The sequence below is a fragment of the Oncorhynchus nerka genome, linkage group LG11, assembly GCF_034236695.1.
Source record: "Oncorhynchus nerka isolate Pitt River linkage group LG11, Oner_Uvic_2.0, whole genome shotgun sequence".
In the NCBI taxonomy this organism is placed as follows: domain Eukaryota; kingdom Metazoa; phylum Chordata; class Actinopteri; order Salmoniformes; family Salmonidae; genus Oncorhynchus; species Oncorhynchus nerka.
In genome coordinates, this window is record NC_088406.1 from 1,848,937 (window position 1) to 1,874,811 (window position 25,875).

At 39.5% G+C, this 25,875-nt stretch overlaps 1 pseudogene; it reads left to right on the forward strand.

The window, feature by feature from the left end:
• The window catches only part of LOC115127724 (rho GTPase-activating protein 42-like), a 249,534-nt pseudogene that overhangs the window by 19,480 nt on the left and 204,179 nt on the right, over positions 1-25,875 (forward strand).

The window sequence follows — 25,875 nt, forward strand, 5'->3', positions numbered from 1 at the left end:
ATGATGCTAGTATTACCTGATGATGGTCTTCATAGCATGATGCTAGTATTACCTGATGATGGTCTTTAGCATGATGCTAGTATTACCTGATGATGCATGATGCTAGTATTACCTGATGATAATGGCATGATGCTAGTATTACCTGATGATGGTCTTCATAGCATGATGCTAGTATTACCTGATGATGGTCTTCACAGCATGATGCTAGTATTACCTGATGATGGTCTTCATAGCATGATGCTAGTATTACCTGATGATGGTCTTCACAGCATGATGCTAGTATTACCTGATGATGGTCTTCATAGCATGATGCTAGTATTACCTGATGATGGTCTTCATAGCATGATGCTAGTATTACCTGATGATGGTCTTCACAGCATGATGCTAGTATTACCTGATGATGGTCTTCACAGCATGATGCTAGTATTACCTGATGATGGTCTTCACAGCATGATGCTAGTATTACCTGATGATGGTCTTCACAGCATGATGCTAGTATTACCTGATGATGGTCTTCATAGCATGATGCTAGTATTACCTGATGATGGTCTTCACAGCATGATGCTAGTATTACCTGATGATGGTCTTCACAGCATGATGCTAGTATTACCTGATGATGGTCTTCACAGCATGATGCTAGTATTACCTGATGATGGTCTTCACAGCATGATGCTAGTATTACCTGATGATGGTCTTCATAGCATGATGCTAGTATTACCTGATGATGGTCTTCACATCATGATGCTAGTATTACCTGATGATGGTCTTCACAGCATGATGCTAGTATTACCTGATGATGGTCTTCACAGCATGATGCTAGTATTACCTGATGATGGTCTTATCATGATGCTAGTATTACCTGATGATGGTCTTCACAGCATGATGCTAGTATTACCTGATGATGGTCTTCATAGCATGATGCTAGTATTACCTGTATGGTCTTATAGCATGATGCTGTATTACCTGATGGTCTTCACATCATGATGCTAGTATTACCTGATGATGGTCTTCACATCATGATGCTAGTATTACCTGATAATGGTCTTCATAGCATGATGCTAGTATTACCTGATGATGGTTTTCATAGCATGATGCTAGTATTACCTGATAATGGTCTTATCATGATGCTAGTATTACCTGATGATGGTCTTCATAGCATGATGCTAGTATTACCTGATGATGGTCTTCACATCATGATGCTAGTATTACCTGATGATGGACAGTAGAGGGAGGCTCCAAGATGGCAGTTTGAGCGCACTCTTCCTACCTTGTTCTGCATACCAACTTTTGAAAGATAATGAAAAGTGTATTATTTTGAATCACCAATGTAATTCTTAGCTAAAAACACCAGGTTGTTGATGATTTAAGGTGTGACAGCGGCGCTGACAGAAATATACATCTTATTACTACCTCCTCAGCCTGCAATGCTCATCGAATGTCGTCACACAGGAGGCAAACGCTTTGATTGACAACTGCCACAACTATTCTGGTCTGCCGGACCCTCTGACACTTACCATGTCAGACGAGGATTTTCCTTCTCCTCAGTTAGGAGCTTGCAAGAAAGGCATGTTTGAACTGGGCCCAGATGGCGCTGCCAATAATGATGTTATCGCCACTCTTTCCAGGTTCATCAATGCACCGGTCTGATGTCATAGAGAAAATGGTCGGCGACAACGCAATGAAAATCGAGGGCTTCAATTATTTATTTTTTTAAACAGTTTACTTTGCATACATGGAAATCAAGGATGTTAAGAAGAAGGTTGCCCACATCGAAGAGCAAATAGAGGAGGGAAAGATGGACTTGTGCCAAAGAAGAATCTCAGAACTCGAAAGTTATGGAATCTGAGACTGTATGGAGTTCCCGAGGCAGATGGGGAGAACGTGCGGCAAGAGACCATCAAAGTCTGCCAAGCTATCCTAACTGAGGAGAAGGCTAAGCTTGCAAACACTGTACATCGCCTCGGGCACGAGAAGTCAGGGTGACTCCAAGCCCAGAGGTGTCGTTCCTCAGTTCACATCACGGATCTCCAGGGATGCTACTTGGAAAGCAGACAGAGAAATCTACTTTCCTACGTGACAACAACCTGCGGTTTGCTGAAGACCTCTTGAAAGCAGACAGAGAAAGGAGAGAGAAACTGTGGCCAGCTGTGGAAAAAAGTAGGAAACGAGGGGAAGCTGCTTACTTAAGTGGAGGATGCGCTTTCATCAACGGATCCAAAATAAACCTTCCTTCTTGAGGACTGTCATTAGCTGTGCCTGGTGGTCAACATAGGCTACCTAGATAGCTACCTCTGATGTGGGCAGATCCCACTCCCGGCTTCACCTTCGTTCTAACTGCACAGGACTACTGGAGAAATGGATATTTACTATTTTATTTGTTCTCTCACTTCTGATATGTTTACCTGCAGTCTAGGCAGTGAGCTCTTTGTTGTTTCTTGTTCTGGCAGTTATCTTTGTTTAAACTATTCTTACTCATTTATGTCTATATTGTGCGTAGCGCTGGTTTCTTTTCAGATTTACTCCATTTGCGATGGTTGTTTAGCTCGTAGTACATTCTGTTCTATATTCCATATATCTATAGTTTCACTCAATGCTAGAGGGTTAAGACGTAATGTAAAGATGGTTGTTTAGCTCGTAGTACATTCTGTTCTATATTCCATATATCTATAGTTTCACTCAATGCTAGGGGGTTAAGACGTAATGTAAAGATGGTTGTTTAGCTCGTAGTACATTCTGTTCTATATTCCATATATCTATAGTTTCACTCAATGCTAGGGGGTTAAGACGTAATGTAAAGATGGTTGTTTAGCTCGTAGTACATTCTGTTCTATATTCCATATATCTATAGTTTCACTCAATGCTAGGGGTTAAGACGTAATGTAAAGATGGTTGTTTAGCTCGTAGTACATTCTGTTCTATATTCCATATATCTATAGTTTCACTCAATGCTAGGGGGTTAAGACGTAATGTAAAGATGGTTGTTTAGCTCGTAGTACATTCTGTTCTATATTCCATATATCTATAGTTTCACTCAATGCTAGGGGGTTAAGACGTAATGTAAAGATGGTTGTTTAGCTCGTAGTACATTCTGTCCTATATTCCATATATCTATAGTTTCACTCAATGCTAGGGGGTTAAGACGTAATGTAAAGATGGTTGTTTAGCTCGTAGTACATTCTGTTCTATATTCCATATATCTATAGTTTCACTCAATGCTAGGGGGTTAAGACGTAATATAAAGATGGTTGTTTAGCTCGTAGTACATTCTGTTCTATATTCCATATATCTATAGTTTCACTCAATGCTAGGGGGTTAAGACGTAATGTAAAGATGGTTGTTTAGCTCGTAGTACATTCTGTCCTATATTCCATATATCTATAGTTTCACTCAATGCTAGGGGTTAAGACGTAATGTAAAGATGGTTGTTTAGCTCGTAGTACATTCTGTTCTATATTCCATATATCTATAGTTTCACTCAATGCTAGGGGTTAAGACGTAATGTAAAGATGGTTGTTTAGCTCGTAGTACATTCTGTTCTATATTCCATATATCTATAGTTTCACTCAATGCTAGGGGGTTAAGACGTAATGTAAAGATGGTTGTTTAGCTCGTAGTACATTCTGTTCTATATTCCATATATCTATAGTTTCACTCAATGCTAGGGGGTTAAGACGTAATGTAAAGATGGTTGTTTAGCTCGTAGTACATTCTGTTCTATATTCCATATATCTATAGTTTCACTCAATGCTAGGGGGTTAAGACGTAATGTAAAGATGGTTGTTTAGCTCGTAGTACATTCTGTTCTATATTCCATATATCTATAGTTTCACTCAATGCTAGGGGGTTAAGACGTAATGTAAAGCGCAAAGCCTTATTTTTATTTATTTGCCAAACAGCTTTAAACAGATTTATGTTTTTTTTCAAGCGTCTCATTCAGTTTCTACCAACGTCAACTTCTGGAGATCTCAGTCGAGTAATGATGTATGTCTCTCTCATGGTTCTGAACACTCTGCTGGAGTTTCCACTAACCAATCATTTTGCACTCTGACTGTGACCCCTCTGGTCACATTTTTTTATCTTGTTTGTCAACTGTTACATCATCATTATTATTATTACCAATATTTATGGAAACAATTCCAAACTTGAAAATCATCACTTACTTGAATCTTTGGAAAAGCATATTCTCCATTGGCTAACCAAGCTCCCTAATGCTTTACTTGTAGTAGGGATTTTTATATTTTTCAGAATAATTTAATTGATAAATGGCCTCCGGGACAGTCCACTTCTATGAATGTAAGTTTGAGGCAGTTTATGGAAAAGTTTGATATTGTAGATATTTGGAGAGTAAAGTTTCCTAACGACAAGTCTTTCACATGGAGTAATGTGGCTCCAGACAATCACCATATTTGGCTGGTGTCTAAATGTTTTGATAAACAGGGTATTTCTGTTAACATCCTGACCACTCCCTTTACTGATCATAGAGCTATTTATATTGACATTAAACATTTTATCTCTGATAATGGCCTTGGCAGAGCATCCTACTGGAAGCTTAATCGCTCTATATTAAAACACGAGTTGGTCAAGATGGAGATAAACAATGTAATTACACACTTTTGGAACAAAGCTATAAATGACAATTCATACAGTAATAACTGGGAGCTTTTTAAATATGAGGTTGGAAAATATTTAAGAAAATATGGGAATATTGTTGCCAAGACCAGGAGCGCTGATGAAGAAAGTGTCATTACAAACATCACCTCTCTTGTTCAAAAGCCTGTTGAAAGTCTCTCAGAGGAGGACAAGTCTGTTCTGTTTGAGCTACAGCACAAGTTGGATGATATGTATAATCTGATAGCAGAGGGAGCCTGTATAATCTGATAGCAGAGGGAGCCTGTATAAACTGATAGCAGAGGGAGCCTGTATAATCTGATAGCAGAGGGAGCCTGTATAATCTGATAGCAGAGGGAGCCTGTATAAACTGATAGCAGAGGGAGCCTGTATAATCTGATAGCAGAGGGAGCCTGTATAATCTGATAGCAGAGGGAGCCTGTATGAACTGATAGCAGAGGGAGCCTGTATGAACTGATAGCAGAGGGAGCCTGTATAAACTGATAGCAGAGGGAGCCTGTATAATCGGATAGCAGAGGGAGCCTGTATAATCTGATAGCAGAGGGAGCCTGTATAATCTGATAGCAGAGGGAGCCTGTATAAACTGATAGCAGAGGGAGCCTGTATAAACTGATAGCAGAGGGAGCCTGTATAATCGGATAGCAGAGGGAGCCTGTATAATCTGATAGCAGAGGGAGCCTGTATAATCTGATAGCAGAGGGAGCCTGTATAAACTGATAGCAGAGGGAGCCTGGAACTGATAGCAGAGGGAGCCTGTATAATCTGATAGCAGAGGGAGCCTGTATAAACTGATAGCAGAGGGAGCCTGTATAATCTGATAGCAGAGGGAGCCTGTATAATCTGATAGCAGAGGAGCCTGTATAATCTGATAGCAGAGGGAGCCTGTATAATCTGATAGCAGAGGGAGCCTGTATAATCTGATAGCAGAGGGAGCCTGTATAAACTGATAGCAGAGGGAGCCTGTATAAACTGATAGCAGAGGGAGCCTGTATAATCTGATAGCAGAGGGAGCCTGTATAATCTGATAGCAGAGGGAGCCTGTATAATCTGATAGCAGAGGGAGCCTGTATAATCTGATAGCAGAGGGAGCCTGTATAAACTGATAGCAGAGGGAGCCTGTATAATCTGATAGCAGAGGGAGCCTGTATAAACTGATAGCAGAGGGAGCCTGTATAAACTGATAGCAGAGGGAGCCTGTATAATCTGATAGCAGAGGGAGCCGGTATAAACTGATAGCAGAGGGAGGGAGCCTGTATAAACTGATAGCAGAGGGAGCCTGTATAATCTGATAGCAGAGGGAGCCTGTATAATCTGATAGCAGAGGGAGCCTGTATATACTGATAGCAGAGGGAGCCTGTATAAACTGATAGCAGAGGGAGCCTGTATAATCTGAAAGCAGAAGGAGCCTGTATGAACTGATAGCAGAGGGAGCCTGTATAAACTGATAGCAGAGGGAGCCTGTATAATCTGATAGCAGAGGGAGCCTGTATAAACTGATAGCAGAGGGAGCCTGTATAAACTGATAGCAGAGGGAGCCTGTATAATCTGATAGCAGAGGGAGCCTGTATAATCTGAAAGCAGAAGGAGCCTGTATAATCTGATAGCAGAGGGAGCCTGTATAATCTGAAAGCAGAAGGAGCCTGTATAATCTGAAAGCAGAGGGAGCCTGTATGAACTGAAAGCAGAGGGAGCCTGTATGAACTGAAAGCAGAGGGAGCCTGTATGAATTGAAAGCAGAGGGAGCCTGTATGAACTGAAAGCAGAGGGAGCCTGTATGAACTGAAAGCAGAGGGAGCCTGTATGAACTGAAAGCAGAGGGAGCCTGTATGAACTGAAAGCAGAGGGAGCCTGTATGAACTGAAAGCAGAAGGAGCCTGTATAAACTGATAGCAGAAGGAGCCTGTATAAACTGATAGCAGAGGGAGCCTGTATAAACTGATAGCAGAGGGAGCCTGTATGAACTGAAAGCAGAAGGAGCCTGTATAAACTGATAGCAGAGGGAGCCTGTATAATCTGAAATCAGAGGGAGCCTGTATGAACTGAAAGCAGAGGGAGCCTGTATAATCTGATAGCAGAGGGAGCCTGTATAAACTGAAAGCAGAGGGAGCCTGTATGAACTGAAAGCAGAAGGAGCCTGTATGAACTGATAGCAGAGGGAGCCTTTGTCAGATCTAGGAAGAGGTGGCTAGATGAGGGTGAACAAAATGCATCAGATGTTTTCAGGTCAGAAAAATACCACTCTAAAAATAATTAATGGTCTCATAACAGATGATCCCAAATTAATCTCTGACTTTAGTTGCAACTTCTACAGGAATTCTAAGTATTGTTAGGAGTTCTAAGTATTGTTAGGTTTCCTGTGAAATCAATTGGTGAGGCTGAGAGCGAACAGTGTGATGACCCTATTATAGTTGAAGAGATCATGTATGCTATTGAACACCTTCAAAATAATATGTCTCCTGGGACTGATGGTATATCTGCTGAGTTTTACCAACTTTGTCTCAACAGTTGGCCCCATTTCTGTTGGAGGTCTTTTCTGAAAGCATTACAAATAATGATCTCTCATACTCGATAATTGGCGTCCAATCTGTCTGCTCAATAACGACTACAAAATATTAGCCTATATATTTGCAAAAAGAATTGAGGCAATATTGGACTCAATTATAGAAGAGAACCAATCTTGCTTCATGAGGAATAGACAAATATCTCATAATATCCAACTGGTGTTAGACCTTATTTACTATTCTATTCTAATCTTCCAAGATAGTTTTGTCTTCTTAGACCTTTATAAACACTGCTCTAGAGGAGATCTGCATGGAGGAATGGACCAAAATACCAGCAACAGCCCCAAAACATCACTGCTCTAGAGGAGATCTGCATGGAGGAATGGACCAAAATACCAGCAACAGCCCCAAAACATCACTGCTCTAGAGGAGATCTGCATGGAGGAATGGGCCATAATACCAGCAACAGCCCCAAAACATTACTGCTCTAGAGGAGATCTGCATGGAGGAATGGGCCAAAATACCAGCAACAGCCCCAAAACATCACTGCTCTAGAGGAGATCTGCATGGAGGAATGGGCCAGAATACCAGCAACAGCCCCAAAACATCACTGCTCTAGAGGAGATCTGCATGGAGGAATGGGCCAAAATACCAGCAACAGCCCCAAAACATCACTGCTCTAGAGGAGATCTGCATGGAGGAATGGGCCATAATACCTCTAGTTGATTGATAACATGAACGACCCACTGAAGTGGAATATGAGCCCTCTAGTTGATTGATAACATGAGCGACCCACTGAAGTGGAATATGAGCCCTCTAGTTGATTGATAACATGAACGACTCACTGAAGTGGAATATGAGCCCTCTAGTTGATTGATAACATGAACGACCCACTGAAGTGGAATATGAGCCCTCTAGTTGATTGATAACATGAACGACTCACTGAAGTGGAATATGAGCCCTCTAGTTGATTGATAACATGAGCGACCCACTGAAGTGGAATATGAGCCCTCTAGTTGATTGATAACATGAACGACTCACTGAAGTGGAATATGAGCCCTCTAGTTGATTGATAACATGAACGACCCACTGAAGTGGAATATGAGCCCTCTAGTTGATTTCGGATATACTGTCAAATTATATTGTCACTGTATCTAAAGCTAACTAGGAATATTTTCATCAAAGCCTTCAAAAAATGTAATTATGATTGGTATTAAGCTCAGAGACATTTCAATTATACAACAGCAATTTGTTCAACAACACTTTCCCACAATAGTTCCCCATCATGTTCTCAGGAACATCAGAAGTTCAGCTATTTCAGTTTCAACATTTTCTCTTTAATGTGTGCAGTTATCCCACATACCTCAAAGAAAGAGGGAGAGAAAAAGAAAGATGGATGAAGAGAGAGTGAGAGAGAGAGGGAGGGGGAGAGAGAGTAGGACAGAGAGAGAAAGAGGAGAAGGGGAGAGAAAGAGAGAGAGTAGGACAGAGAGAAGTGATTGAGAAAGGGAGGAGAGAGATAGAGAGGGGAGGATAGAGAGGGGAGGAGAGAGAGAGAGAGAGAGAGACAGAGAGACAGAGAGAAAGGGAGGAGAGAGAGAGACAGAGAGACAGAGAGACAGAGAGAAAGGGAGGAGAGAGATAGAGAGGGGAGGAGAGAGAGAACAATAGATGTGTCATATTTGTCAGTAGAAAATGTGTGTTTAGCATGGTGGCTTGACTTTGATGTGGGATAAAGTAATAATGTTAATAATGTTAATAATGTTAATAATGTAATAATGTAATAATGTAATAATGTTAATAATGTTAATAATGTTAATGTTATAATGTTAATAATGTAATAATGTAATAATGGTAATAATGTTAATAATGTTAATAATGTTAATAATGTTAATGTAATAATGTTAATAATGTAATAATGTAATAATGTAATAATGGTAACAATGTTAATAATGTTAATAATGTAATAATGTTAATAATGTAATAATGTAATAATGTAATAATGTAATAATGTAATAATGGTAACAATGTTAATAATGTTAATAATGTAATAATGTTAATAATGTAATAATGTAATAATGTAATAATGTAATAATGGTAACAATGTTAATAATGTAATAATGTTAATAATGTAATAATGTAATAATGTAATAATGTTAATAATGTTAATAATGTTAATAATGTAATAATGTTAATAATGTTAATAATGTTAATGTAATAATGTTAATAATGTAATAATGTAATAATGGCAATAATGTTAATAATGTTAATAATGTAATAATGTTAATAATGTAATAATGTAATAATGTAATAATGTTAATAATGTAATAATGTTAATAATGTAATAATGTTAATAATGTTAATAATGTTAATAATGTAATAATGTTAATAATGTTAATGTAATAATGTTAATAATGTAATAATGTTAATAATGTAATAATGTTAAGAATGTAATAATGTAATAATGTTAATAATGTTAATGTAATAATGTTAATAATGCAATAATGTAATAATGGTAATAATGTTAATAATGTTAATAATGTAATAATGTTAATAATGTTAATAATGTAATAATGTAATAATGTTAATAATGTAACAATGTAATAATGTTAATAATGTTAATAATGTTAATAATGTAATAATGTTAATAATGTAATAATGTTAATAATGGTAATAATGTTAATAATGTAATAATGTAATAATGTTAATAATGTTAATAATGTTAATAATGTTAATAATGTAATAATGTTAATAATGTTAATAATGTAATAATGGTAATAATGTAATAATGTAATAATGGTAATAATGTTAATAATGTAATAATGTTAATAATGGTAATAATGTTAATAATGTAATAATGTTAATAATGTTAATAATGTTAATAATGTTAATAATGTAATAATGTTAATAATGTAATAATGGTAATAATGTAATAATGTTAATAATGTTAATAATGTAATAATGTTAATAATGTAATAATGTTAATAATGTAATAATGTTAATAATGTAATAATGTAATAATGTTAATAATGGTAATAATGTTAATAATGTAATAATGTTAATAATGTAATAATGTTAATAATGTAAATGTTCAGGAGTGACAGTTGTTGTACTCTAAGTAAGAAAATGCAATCTCCTTAAATAGTACATACAAATAGTTCACTTGCAACTCAATAGACATTCCACACACACACACGCAGCACGCACACACACACACACACCACACACACACACACACACCATACATACACCATACACACACACACACCATACACACACACACACCACACACACACACACACACCATACATACACCATACACACACATCATACACACACACACACACCATATACACACACACACACCATACATACACCATACACACACACACACACATACACACACACACACACACACACACACACACACACACCACCATACACCATCACACACACATCACACACACACACACACACACACACACACATACACACACACACACACACACCATACATACACCATACACACACACCACACACACACACCATACATACACCACACACACACACCATACATACACCATACACACACACCATACATACACCATACACACACACCACACACACACACCATACACACACACCATACACACACCATACACACACACCACACACACACACCATACACCATACACCATACACACACACCACACACACACACTGAGCAGTGTCTGATTGAAGAGGGTTAAATACCTGTTTTCTTTAATATCCGCTCACCTTCCGCTGACTAAGATAAAGATAATTGAGAGAGGTCAGGAAATATATAATTACTACTGATGATTCTCTCTCAGCGCTGAAACCTCCATGTTGCTGTGGATGATATCTGTATGGCTCATTTGACACAGACTAGCCTGTTGCACCTAACCTACTGTATATAATAGCAAGAACGGCCGTTTGTAAAAGACTAGCCTTGTTGTGTCCATTCAGCTCCATGCTGCTGCCGCAGACCAGTAATATCCACAATCTGACCGTTATGTTTTCATACCCAAAACATTTCAGGAGATGAAGGCTTTCTACACCTGCACTGCTTGCTGTTTGGGGTTTTAGACTGGGTTTCTGTACAGCACTTTGAGATATCAGCTGATCAACGAAGGGCTATATAAATACATTTGATTTGATTTGATTCTAGCTGGTTTCAGAAAAATGCTGTACTATATACATGGTATAATGGTATACTATGTATGGTATACTATATACATGGTATAATGGTATACTATGTATGGTATACTATATACATGGTATAATGGTATACTATACACATGGTATAATGGTATACTATATACATGGTATAATGGTATACTATATACATGGTATAATGGTATACTATATACATGGTATAATGGTATACTATGTATGGTATACTATATACATGGTATAATGGTATACTATATACATGGTATAATGGTATACTATGTATGGTATACTATATACATGGTATAATGGTATACTATATACATGGTATAATGGTATACCATATACATGGTATAATGGTATACTATATACATGATATAATGGTATACTATATACATGTTATAATAGTATACTATGTATGCTATACTATATACATGGTATAATGGTATACTATATACATGATGTAATGGTATACTATATATATGGTATACTATATACATGGTATAATGGTATACTATATACATGGTATAATGGTATACTATATACATGATATAATGGTATACTATATACATGGTATAATGGTATACTATATACATGGTATAATGGTATACTATATACATCGTATAATGGTATACTATATACATGGTATAATGGTATACTATATACATGGTATAATAGTATACTATGTATGGTATACTATATACATGATGTAATGGTATACTATATATATGGTATACTATATACATGGTATAATGGTATACTATATACATGGTATGATGGTATACTATATACATGATATAATGGTATACTATATACATGGTATAATGGTATACAATATACATGGTATAATGGTATACTATATACATGGTATAATGGTCTACTATATACATGTTATAATAGTATACTATGTATGGTATACTATATACATGTTATAATAGTATACTATGTATGGTATACTATATACATGGTATACTATATACATGGTATACTATATACTTGGTATAATGGTATACTATATACATGTTATAATAGTATACTATGTATGGTATACTATATACATGGTATACTATATACATGGTATACTATATACATGATATAATTGTATACAATATACATGGTATAATGGTATACTATATACATTGTATAATTGTATACTATATCCATGTTATAATAGTATACTATGTATGGTATACTATATACATGGTATAATGGTATACTATATACATGATATAATGGTATACAATATACATGGTATAATGGTATACTATATACATGGTATAATGGTATACTATATACATGGTATAATGGTATACTATATACATGATATAATGGTATACAATATACATGGTATAATGGTATACTATATACATGGTATAATGGTATACTATATACATGGTATAGTGGTATACTATATACATGGTATAATGGTATACTATATACACGGTATAATGGTATACTATATACACGGTATAATGGTATACTATATACATGGTATAATGGTATACTATATACATGGTATAATGGTATACTATATACATGATATAATGGTATACAATATACATGGTATAATGGTATACCATATACATGGTATAATTGTATACTATATACATGTTATAATAGTATACTATGTATGGTATACTATATACATGGTATAATGGTATACTATGTATGTTATACTTTATCCATGGTATAATGGTATACTATATACATGGTATATTATATACATGGTATAATGGTATACTATATACATAGTATAATGGTATACTATATACATGTTATAATGGTATACTGTACACATGGTATATTGGTATACTATATATGTTATACTATATACATGGTATACTATATACATGATATAATGGTATACTATATATATTGTTTAATGGTATACTATAAATATGGTTTAATGGTATACTATATACATTATATAATGTTATACTATATACATGGTATAATGGTATACTATATACATGGTATATTATATACATGGTATAATGGTATACTATATACATAGTATAATGGTATACTATATACATTATATAATGTTATACTATATACATGGTATAATGGTATACTATGTATGTTATTCTATATACAAGGTATAATGCTATACTATATACATGTTATAATGGTATACTGTACATGGTATAATGGTATACTATGTATGTTATACGATATACATGTTATAATGGTATACTGTACATGGTATAATGGTATACTATATACGTCACCCTGCTCGCTTAGCCGTAGCACTGCCACCCTCTATAGCTCAAACCGAGACTAGGATCCGGACTTCTGTCTCCCAGATCTGTGTATATCTCTATGACACATACCCTCTCTGCCTCCACCAGATCTGTGTATATCTCTATGACACATACCCTCTCTGCCTCCACCAGATCTGTGTATATCTCTATGACACATACCCTCTCTGCCTCCACCAGATCTGTGTATATCTCTATGACACATACCCTCTCTGCCTCCACCAGATCTGTGTATATCTCTATGACACATACCCTCTCTGCCTCCACCAGATCTGTGTATATCTCTATGACACATACCCTCTCTGCCTCCAGATCTGTGTATATCTCTATGACACATACCCTCTCTGCCTCCACCAGATCTGTGTATATCTCTATGACTGACACAGACCCTCTCTGCCTCCAGATCTGTGTATATCTCTATGACACATACCCTCTCTGCCTCCAGATCTGTCTACTGCGGTCCAGAAGTTCTCTCAGTCCCTCCAGGAGTTCCAGTTTGAGTGTATAGGAGACGCAGAGACGGACGACGAGGTCAATATCGGTAAGTCCTCCAACGAGACCGGAACGAGGAGGGTTTCTCTCTCTCCCTCTCTTTTCAGACATCGTTCTGAGCTATAGTCTGTCACTTGTTCCGTTTCTATTTTCATTTGGTCCTGTTGGTTTAACATTGCCAAATGTCAAACTAATTCAAATTCCCTCCCAACAAACACGTGTTCCTGCAAGTCATTTGTTTTTTTGGAGAATAAACACTGATTATCAAGAAGCATCACTTGTTTGTCCAAAACTTCATATTATTTTTGCTTTGGTTTTCATGCGAAGGAAACAACACATAACCACTGAGTAGACTATATACAGTAACCCAGGGATCATCAACACATAACCACTGAGTAGACTATATACAGTAACCCAGAGATCATAACCACTGAGTATACTATATACAGTAACCCAGGGATCATAACCACTGAGTAGACTATATACAGTAACCCAGGGATCATAACCACTGAGTAGACTATATACAGTAACCCAGGGATCATAACCACTGAGTAGACTATATACAGTAACCCAGGGATCATAACCACTGAGTAGACTATATACAGTAACCCAGGGATCATCAACAACACATAACCACTGAGTAGACTATATACAGTAACCCAGGGATCATAACACATAACCACTGAGTAGACTATATACAGTAACCCAGGGATCATAACCACTGAGTAGACTATATACAGTAACCCAGGGATCATAACCACTGAGTAGACTATATACAGTAACCCAGGGATCATAACCACTGAGTAGACTATATACAGTAACCCAGGTATCAACAACACATAACCACTGAGTAGACTATATACAGTAACCCAGGGATCATAACCACTGAGTAGACTATATACAGTAACCCAGGTATCATCAACACATAACCACTGAGTAGACTATATACAGTAACCCAGGGATCATAACCACTGAGTAGACTATATACAGTAACCCAGGGATCATAACCACTGAGTAGACTATATACAGTAACCCAGGTATCATCAACACATAACCACTGAGTAGACTATATACAGGGGGCCAGTATCATCAACACATAACCACTGAGTAGACTATATACAGTAACCCAGGGATCATAACCACTGAGTAGACTATATACAGTAACCCAGGTATCATCAACACATAACCACTGAGTAGACTATATACAGTAACCCAGGGATCATAACCACTGAGTAGACTATATACAGTAACCCAGGGATCATAACCACTGAGTAGACTATATACACTAACCCAGAGATCATAACCACTGAGTAGACTATATACAGTAACCCAGGGATCATAACCACTGAGTAGACTATATACAGTAACCCAGGGATCATAACCACTGAGTAGACTATATACAGTAACCCAGGGATCATAACCACTGAGTAGACTATATACAGTAACCCAGGGATCATAACCACTGAGTAGACTATATACAGTAACCCAGGGATCATAACCACTGAGTAGACTATATACAGTAACCCAGGGATCATAACCACTGAGTAGACTATATACAGTAATCCAGGGATCATAACCACTGAGTAGACTATATACAGTAACCCAGGGATCATAACCACTGAGTAGACTATATACAGTAACCCAGGGATCATCAACAACATTATGTTTTTAATTGAACCTTTATTTAACTAGGCAAGTCAGTTAAGAACAACTCAAGTTGTGCACTATGAAGGGACTAGGGTGCCATAGAACAGAGCCCTGGGGTCATAACACTGAGTGGTTCATCAGTGGATCGTGTTCATCACCTGGTAGACTGTTCATCAGTACGCAATCCGTGTTCATCAGTGGTAATGTGTTCATCTCGGAGAGGGTGTGTTCATCAGTTGTAACGTGTTCATCAGTCGAAGGCGTGTTCATCAGTCATAACGTGTTCATCAGTGGTAACGTGTTCATCAGTGGTAACGTGTTCATCAGATAGACGTGTTCATCAGTTGCGTGTTCATAGTCTTGAAACCTGACTGTTCATCAGTCATGAACGTGTTCATCTGGTCATAACGTGTTCATCAGTTTCGTAACATGTTCATCAGTCATAACGTGTTCATAACGTGTTCATCAGTCATAACGTGTTCATCAGTCATAACGTGTTCATCAGTGGTAACGTGTTCATCAGTGGTAACGTGTTCATCAGTTGTAACGTGTTCATCAGTCGTAGCGTGTTCATCAGTCGTAACGTGTTCATCAGTCATAACGTGTTCATCAGTCGAGCGTGTTCATCAGTAACTCCCGTGTTCATCAGTCATAACGTGTTGAGCTCGCGTGTTCATCAGTGGTAACGTGTTCATCAGTGGTCCGTGTTCATCAGTCATAACGTGTTCATCAGTCAGTAAGCGTGTTCATCAGTCATAACGTGTTCATGGAGTCATAACGTGTTCATCAGTGGTAACGTGTTCATCAGTCATAACGTGTTCATCAGTCGAAGCGTGTTCATCAGTGGTAACGTGTTCATCAGTGGTAACGTGTTCATCAGTAACCACGTGTTCATCAGTCATAGCGTGTTCATCAGTGGTAGCGTGTTCATCAGTCATAACGTGTTCATCAGTAGACGTGTTCATCAGTCGTAGCGTGTTCATCAGTCATAACGTGTTCATCAGTGGTAACGTGTTCATCAGTCGTAACGGGTTCATCACAAATGTAACGTGTTCATCAGTCATAACCGTGTTCATCAGTCATAACGTGTTCATCAGGGTCGTAACCACGTGTTCATCAGTCATACCACGTGTTCATCAGTGGTAACGTGTTCATCAGTGGTAACGTGTTCATCAGTCATAACGTGTTCATCAGTCATAACGTGTTCATCAGTCATAACGTGTTCATCAGTGGTAACGTGTTCATAACATGTTCATAACGTGTTCATCAGTCATAACGTGTTCATCAGTCATAACGTGTTCATCAGTCCTAACGTGTTCATCAGTCATAACGTGTTCATCAGTCGTAACGTGTTCATCAGTGGTAACGTGTTCATAACGTGTTCATAACGTGTTCATCAGTCATAACGTGTTCATCAGTCATAACGTGTTCATCAGTCATAACGTGTTCATCAGTCATAACGTGTTCATAACGTGTTCATCAGTCGTAACGTGTTCATCAGTCATAACGTGTTCATCAGTGGTAACGTGTTCATAACGTGTTCATAACGTGTTCATCAGTCATAACGTGTTCATCAGTCATAACGTGTTCATCAGTGGTAACGTGTTCATAACGTGTTCATCAGTCGTAACGTGTTCATAACGTGTTCATCAGTCGTAACGTGTTCATCAGTCATAACGTGTTCATCAGTCATAACGTGTTCATCAGTCATAACGTGTTCATCAGTAACCCAGCGTGTTCATAACGTGTTCATCATACAGTAACGATGTTCATAACGTGTTCATCAGTCGTAACGTGTTCATAACGTGTTCATAACGTGTTCATCAGTCGTAACGTGTTCATCAGTCATAACGTGTTCATCAGTCATAACGTGTTCATCAGTCATAACGTGTTCATCAGTCGTAACGTGTTCATAACGTGTTCATCAGTGAGTAACGATGTTCAGTAACGTGTTCAACCACGTGTTCATCAGTCAGTAACCCGTGTTCATCAGTCATAACGTGTTCATCAGTCATAACGTGTTCATCAGTCATAACGTGTTCATCAGTCGTAACGTGTTCATCAGTCATAACATGTTCATCAGTGGTAACGTGTTCATCAGTCATAACGTGTTCATAACGTGTTCATCAGTCATAACGTGTTCATAACGTGTTCATAACGTGTTCATCAGTCATAACGTGTTCATCAGGATCGTAACCGTGTTCATCAGTATATAACGTGTTCATCAGATCATAAACTGAGCGTGTTCATCAAAGACTATAACGTGTTCATCAGTCATAACGTGTTCATCCAGTCTGATTTAACGTGTTCATCAGTCGTAGCGTGTTCATAACGTGTTCATCAGTCGTAGCGTGTTCATAACGTGTTCATCAGTCGTAACGTGTTCATCAGTCATAACGTGTTCATAACGTGTTCATCAGTCATAACGTGTTCATAACGTGTTCATCAGTCGTAACGTGTTCATCAGTCATAACGTGTTCATCAGTCATAACGTGTTCATAACGTGTTCATCAGTCGTAACGTGTTCATCAGTCGTAACGTGTTCATCAGTCGTAACGTGTTCATCAGTCATAACGTGTTCATCAGTCATAACGTGTTCATCAGTGGTAACGTGTTCATCAGTGGTAACGTGTTCATCAGTCATAACGTGTTCATCAGTGGTAACGTGTTCATCAGTCGTAACGTGTTCATCAGTCATACCGTGTTCATCAGTCGTAACGTGTTCATCAGTCATACCGTGTTCATCAGTCGTAACGTGTTCATAACGTGTTCATCAGTCGTAACGTGTTCATCAGTCATAACGTGTTCATCAGTGGTAACGTGTTCATCAGTGGTAACGTGTTCATCAGTCATAACGTGTTCATCAGTCATAACGTGTTCATCAGTCATAACGTGTTCATCAGTCGTAACGTGTTCATAACGTGTTCATCAGTCCTAACGTGTTCATCAGTCATAACGTGTTCATCAGTCATAACGTGTTCATCAGTCCTAACGTGTTCATCAGTCGTAACGTGTTCATCAGTCTTAACGTGTTCATCAGTCGTAACGTGTTCATCAGTCGTAACGTGTTCATCAGTGGTAACGTGTTCATCAGTCATAACGTGTTCATCAGTCATAACGTGTTCATCAGTCGTAACGTGTTCATAACGTGTTCATCAGTCATAACGTGTTCATCAGTCGTAGCGTGTTCATAACGTGTTCATCAGTCATAACGTGTTCATCAGTCGTAACGTGTTCATCAGTGGTAACGTGTTCATCAGTTGTAACGTGTTCATCAGTCGTAGCGTGTTCATCAGTCGTAACGTGTTCATCAGTCATAACGTGTTCATCAGTCGTAACGTGTTCATCAGTCGTAACGTGTTCATCAGTCATAACGTGTTCATCAGTCATAACGTGTTCATCAGTCGTAACGTTTTCATCAGTCATAACGTGTTCATAACGTGTTCATCAGTCCTAACGTGTTCATCAGTCATAACGTGTTCATCAGTGGTAACGTGTTCATCAGTGGTAACGTGTTCATAACGTGTTCATAACGTGTTCATCAGTCATAGCGTGTTCATCAGTCATCGCGTGTTCATCAGTCATAACGTGTTCATCAGTCATAACGTGTTCACAAGACCGTGTTCATCAGTGTAACGTGTTCATCAGTCATAACGTGTTCATCAGTGGTAACGTGTTCATAACGTGTTCATAACGTGTTCATCAGTCATAACGTGTTCATCAGTGGTAACGTGTTCATAACGTGTTCATCAGTCGTAACGTGTTCATAACGTGTTCATCAGTCATAACGTGTTCATCAGTCATAACGTGTTCATCAGTCATAACGTGTTCATCAGTGGTGTTCCACGTGTTCTAACGTGTTCATCAGTGAATGCGTGTTCATAACGTGTTCATCAGTCTAAACGTGTTCATCAGTCGTAACGTGTTCATCAGTCATAACGTGTTCATCAGTCGTAACGTGTTCATAACGTGTTCATCAGTCATAACGTGTTCATAACGTGTTCATAACGTGTTCATCAGTCGTAACGTGTTCATCAGTCATAACGTGTTCATCAGTCATAACGTGTTCATCAGTCATAACGTGTTCATCAGTCATAACGTGTTCATCAGTCGTAACGTGTTCATCAGTCATAACGTGTTCATCAGTCATAACGTGTTCATCAGTCATAACGTGTTCATCAGTCATAACGTGTTCATCAGTCGTAACGTGTTCATCAGTCATAACGTGTTCATCAGTCATAACGTGTTCATCAGTCATAACGTGTTCATCAGTCGTAACGTGTTCATCAGTGGTAACGTGTTCATCAGTCATAACGTGTTCATAACGTGTTCATCAGTCATAACGTGTTCATAACGTGTTCATAACGTGTTCATAACGTGTTCATCAGGCATAACGTGTTCATCAGTCGTAACGTGTTCATCAGTCGTAACGTGTTCATCAGTCATAACGTGTTCATCAGTCGTAACGTGTTCATCAGTCGTAACGTGTTCATCAGTGGTAACGTGTTCATCAGTCGTAACGTGTTCATCAGTCATAACGTGTTCATCAGTCGTAACGTGTTCATCAGTCATAACGTGTTCATCAGTCATAACGTGTTCATCAGTCGTAACGTGTTCATCAGTGGTAACGTGTTCATCAGTCATAACGTGTTCATCAGTCGTAACGTGTTCATCAGTCGTAACGTGTTCATCAGTCATAACGTGTTCATCAGTCGTAGCGTGTTCATAACGTGTTCATCAGTCATAACGTGTTCATCAGTCATAACGTGTTCATCAGTCGTAACGTGTTCATCAGTCGTAGCGTGTTCATCAGTCATAACGTGTTCATCAGTCATAACGTGTTCATCAGTCATAACGTGTTCATCAGTCATAACGTGTTCATCAGTGGTAACGTGTTCATCAGTCGTAACGTGTTCATCAGTCGTAACGTGTTCATCATAACGTGTTCATCAGTCGTAACGTGTTCATCAGTCATAACGTGTTCATCAGTCATAACGTGTTCATCAGTCGTAACGTGTTCATCAGTCGTAACGTGTTCATAACGTGTTCATCAGTCGTAACGTGTTCATCAGTCGTAACGTGTTCATCAGTCGTAACGTGTTCATCAGTCGTAACGTGTTCATCAGTCATAACGTGTTCATCAGTCGTAACGTGCTCATTTCGTAAGCCAGTCTGCCCAGATAGACCGAGCTGATTCCTGATTCTATGCCGTAGCAGCGGGAGGAGCAGGCGCGGGCCACAGCGCCTCGGGCTTCTTTTGGAAAGCTTTTTTATTGACTGACTAACAGAAGGGAATACGTAGCAGGGTACATCTTTGAATACATAATAGCACTACAGACAAACAATAGGATTAAAGACACCGTGGCAGGAGAGCTTATTCACATTTCAAAGAATGACAGATTTAATGGGTCTCAGACATTTACATAGATTTGTTTTCTGATAGTTCCCGATGTTGTTTAGTTGTATAGGCTGCAACATTGTACACATTTTGTATTGTGTTGGGATGAATCGGACTGTTCGATATCTGTTTAACAACTGATACAACTTTTTTCAGAGTGTGATCCCTTGCCACCATTCCCAAACAGCGAAAGGCCAAGACAGCAGAATTACTATCCGAGGAGAAAAGATTGTCTGGCCATCAATGGAAACTGTTGTTCTTTCTGACTGACTTGACTGGACCCCAGACAGTGAACCCATAGTCTGCGTCTTGATGCAGCATAGGGACCAATCTACTTTGATGCTCCTCTCTTCCCCCAGAGTCACCAGGAGCCTGTCTGTGTGTGTGTCCCAAATGGCATCCTATTCCCTATACAGTGCCCTACTGTTGACCAGAGCCCTATGGCTCTGATAGGGCTCTGGGAACAGGGTGCCATTGGGGATACAGCCTCTGTCTGTAGGAGCAGATGGGTTCAGCTGACCTTGTATTGATTCCATTCTCTACTTCCTGTTGTGACATTCAGAATCCTACAACATATTACACCAGTAATCACAGAATCAATGGGACAGCTAGACAACTAGATTGATGGAGGCAATAAAGAAATATTAGTTGTTCTCAAAGTTACAGGGGCTATTTTCTTCATCATGGCCTGACTTCTTCTATTTCACTGTGTCCTGTGTTCTGGAGTGGAACAAACCTTAGATGAGTGGTGTCCTGTGTTCAGGAGTTGAAATAACCTTAGATTAGTGGTGTCCTGTGTTCTGGAGTTGAAAGTACCTTAGATTAGTGGTGTCCTGCTAGCTAGCTAAACAATGAACCATAATCTCAACTCATGACGTTACTACCCTGCATGAATCTGCAGGTAGCTAACCAACCAGGTTCTATGGCTTTAATGGGGATCCATAATAAACCCCAGGAAGAGTAGCTGCTGCCTTGACAGGAACTAATGGGGATCCATAATAAACCCCAGGAAGAGTAATGAACTAATGGGGATCCATAATAAACCCCAGGAAGAGTAGCTGCTGCCTTGACAGGAACTAATGGGGATCCATAATAAACCCCAGGAAGAGTAGCTGCTGCCTTGGCAGGAACTAATGGGGATCCATAATAAACCCCAGGAAGAGTAGCTGCTGCCTTGACAGGAACTAATGGGGATCCATAATAAACCCCAGGAAGAGTAGCTGCTGCTGTCTTGAGCAGAACTAATGGGGGGATCCATAATAAACCCCAGGAAGAGAGCTGCTGCCTTGACAGGGAACTGGGGATCCATAATAAACCCCAGGAAGAGTAAGCTGCTGCCATGGGAATCCATAATAAACCCCAGGAAGGAACTAATGGGGATCCATAATAAACCCCAGGAAAGTAGCTGTTCTCTAATGGGGCATAATAAACCCGCCTTGTCCAGCTAATGGGCCTAAACCCCAGGAAGACTAGCTTCTGCCTTGACCCAGTGTTCTACTAAGGGATCCATAATAAACCCCAGGAAGAGTAGCTGCTGCCTTGACAGGAACTAATGGGGATCCATAATAAACCCCAGGAAGAGTAGCTGCTGCCTTGACAGGAACTAATGGGGATCCATAATAAACCCCAGGAAGAGTAGCTGCTGCCTTGGCTGGGAGTACCTAAAGCTGCTGCTTGGCTAGGAACAATGGGGATCCATAATAAACCCCAGGAAGAGTAGCTGCTGCCTTGGCAGGAACTAAGGGAGCATAATAAACCCCAGGAAGGTTCTTGGCTTTAATGGGGATAAACCCCAGGAAGAGTAGCTGCTGCCTTGCAGGAACTTGGGGATCCATAATAAACCCCAGGAAGAGTAGCTGCTGCCTTGGCAGGAACTAAACATAATAAACCCCAGGAAGAAGCTGCTGCCTTGGGAACTAATGGGGATCCATAATAAACCCCAGGAAGAGTAGCTGCTGCCCCCATAATAATGGGGATCCATAATAAACCCCAGGAAGAGTAGCTGCTGCCTTGGCAGGAACTAATGGGGATCCATAATAAACCCCAGGAAGAGTAGCTGCTGCCTTGGCAGGAACTAATGGGGATCCATAATAAACCCCAGGAAGAGTAGCTGCTGCCTTGGCAGGAACTAATGGGGATCCATAATAAACCCCAGGAAGAGTAGCTGCTGCCTTGGCAGGAACTAATGGGGATCCATAATAAACCCCAGGAAGAGTAGCTGCTGCCTTGACAGGAACTAATGGGGATCCATAATAAACCCCAGGAAGAGTAGCTGCTGCCTTGGCAGGAACTAATGGGGATCCATAATAAACCCCAGGAAGAGTAGCTGCTGCCTTGGCAGGAACTAATGGGGATCCATAATAAACCCCAGGAAGAGTAGCTGCTGCCTTGGCTGGAACTAATGGGGATCCATAATAAACCCCAGGAAGAGTAGCTGCTGCCTTGGCAGGAACTAATGGGGATCCATAATAACAATGAAGTGCTCTATAATATAGACATCCCCCTGGGGATTTATGGCTGATTTAAGATTACATCCACAACCCTGTTACAGTCAACCCTGTTACTTTAATAGGCACTATAACACTATAGTAATTGTTTTATTTAACCTCATGAGATGGGGACCAGATGTTTTTTATGAAGTTCAACATGTGAGCTCTTTATGATAGAATGTTTTAATTAGGTGAAATCAAAAGTTTATTTTGACCAAGTTTCACTTCGCAAATGGTGGACCGACCATAACAATCCCCCCTCTTTCTCCTCTCTCTCTCTCTCTCTCTTCTCCTCTCTTTCTCTCTCTCTTTCTCCCCCTCTCTTCTCCCCTCTCTCTTCTCTCCCCTCTTTCTCCCCTCTCTCTCTGTCTCTTCCCCTGTTTCTCCTCCCCTATCTCTCTCTCTCCCCCTCTCTCTGTCTCTCTCTTCCCCTGTTTCTCCTCCCCCTATCTCTCTCTCTCCCCCTCTCTCTGTCTCTCTCTTCCCCTGTTTCTCCTCCCCCTATCTCTCTCTCTACCCCTCTCTCTGTCTCTCTCTTCCCTGTTTCTCCTCCCCCTATCTCTCTCTCTCCCCCTCTTTCTGTCTCTCTCTTCCCTGTTTCTCCTCCCCCTATCTCTCTCTCTCCCCCTCTCTCTGTCTCACTCTTCCCCTGTTTCTCCTCCCCCTATCTCTCTCTCTCCCCCTCTCTCTGTCTCTCTCTTCCCCTGTTTCTCCTCCCCCTATCTCTCTCTCTCCCCTCTCTCTGTCTCTCTCTTCCCCTGTTTCTCCTCCCCCTATCTCTCTCTCTCCCCCTCTCTCTGTCTCTCTCTTCCCCTGTTTCTCCTCCCCCTCTCTCTCTCTCTCCCGCTCTCTGTCTCTCTCTTCCCCTGTTTCTCCTCCCCCTATCTCTCTCTCTCCCCCCTCTCAATTACATTTAATTCAAAGGGCTTTAGTTGTATGGGAAACGTATGTTTACATTGCCAAAGCAAATGGAATAGACAATCAACAAATGGGAAATAAACAAGGGAAGCATTAGTAAACATTACACTCACATTTATTTTCAAAGAATATAAACATTTGAAATGTTATATTATTGGCTATGTACAGCGTTGTAACAATGATGCAAGTAGTTGAAGTATGAAAGGAAAATAACAGATAAATATAGGTTGTATTTAAAATGGTGTTTGTGCTTCACTGGTTTCCCTTTTCTCGTGGCAACGGACCACACATCTTGCTGCTGTGACTCCGGTATTTCAGATATGGGAGTTCATCAATGTTTGATTTGTTTTCAAATTTCTTCGTGGGTCTGTGTGATCTGAGGGAAATATGTGTCTCTAATGTGGTCATACATTTGGCAGTGCAGTTCAGTTTCCACCTCATTTTGTGGGCAGTGTGCACATCTGCCTATGGCTATCAGGCATCAAGGTAAGATCCAGATGCAGACTGTCGCAGTAACAATGTTTATTGTGGCAACAGGGGCAGGCAAAGAGAGGTCAAGGCAGGGGTCGAAAATCCAGGGTAAGGAAAATGTACAGGACGGCAGGCTCAGGGTCAGGCAGAGAGGTCAGGTGGGCGGGTACAGGTTCAGGCAGAGAGGTCAGGTGGGCGGTTACATGGTCAGGACAGGCAGAGGTGGACGAGAAAAGAGAGTCTGGGAAACGAAAGGAGCTGACAGGAACACGCTGGTTAGAATGGTATGGAACGAACAAGACGAACTGGCAACAAACAGACAGAGAACACAGGTATAAATACACAGGGGATAATAAGGAAAATGGATGACAGATCAGGGCGCCCAGATCAGGGCGTGATAATGACGACCTCTCTCAATAGCAGGGCTATGCACACTACATCTGTACATAGTCAAGGTTTTTCTTACCTTTGGGCCAGTGTCACAGTGGCCAGGTATTCTGTGTACTCTCTGTTTAGGGACAGATAGTGTTCCAATGTGCTCTGTTTTTTGGTTACAGTCAAATAGTTATCTTTTTGTTTTCACATGATTTGGTCTCAACTAGAGGTCGACCGATTATCACTTTTCAACGCCGATACCGATTATTGGAAAAAAAGCTGACACCGATTAATGGAGGACCAAAAAAAGCTGACACCGATTAATGGAGGACCAAAAAAGCTGACACTGCTTAATGGAGGACCAAAAAAGCTGACACCGATTAATGGAGGACCAAAAAAGCTGACACCGATTAATGGAGGACCAAAAAAGCTGACACCGATTAATGGAGGACCAAAAAAGCTGACACCGATTAATGGAGGACCAAAAAAGCTGACACCGATTA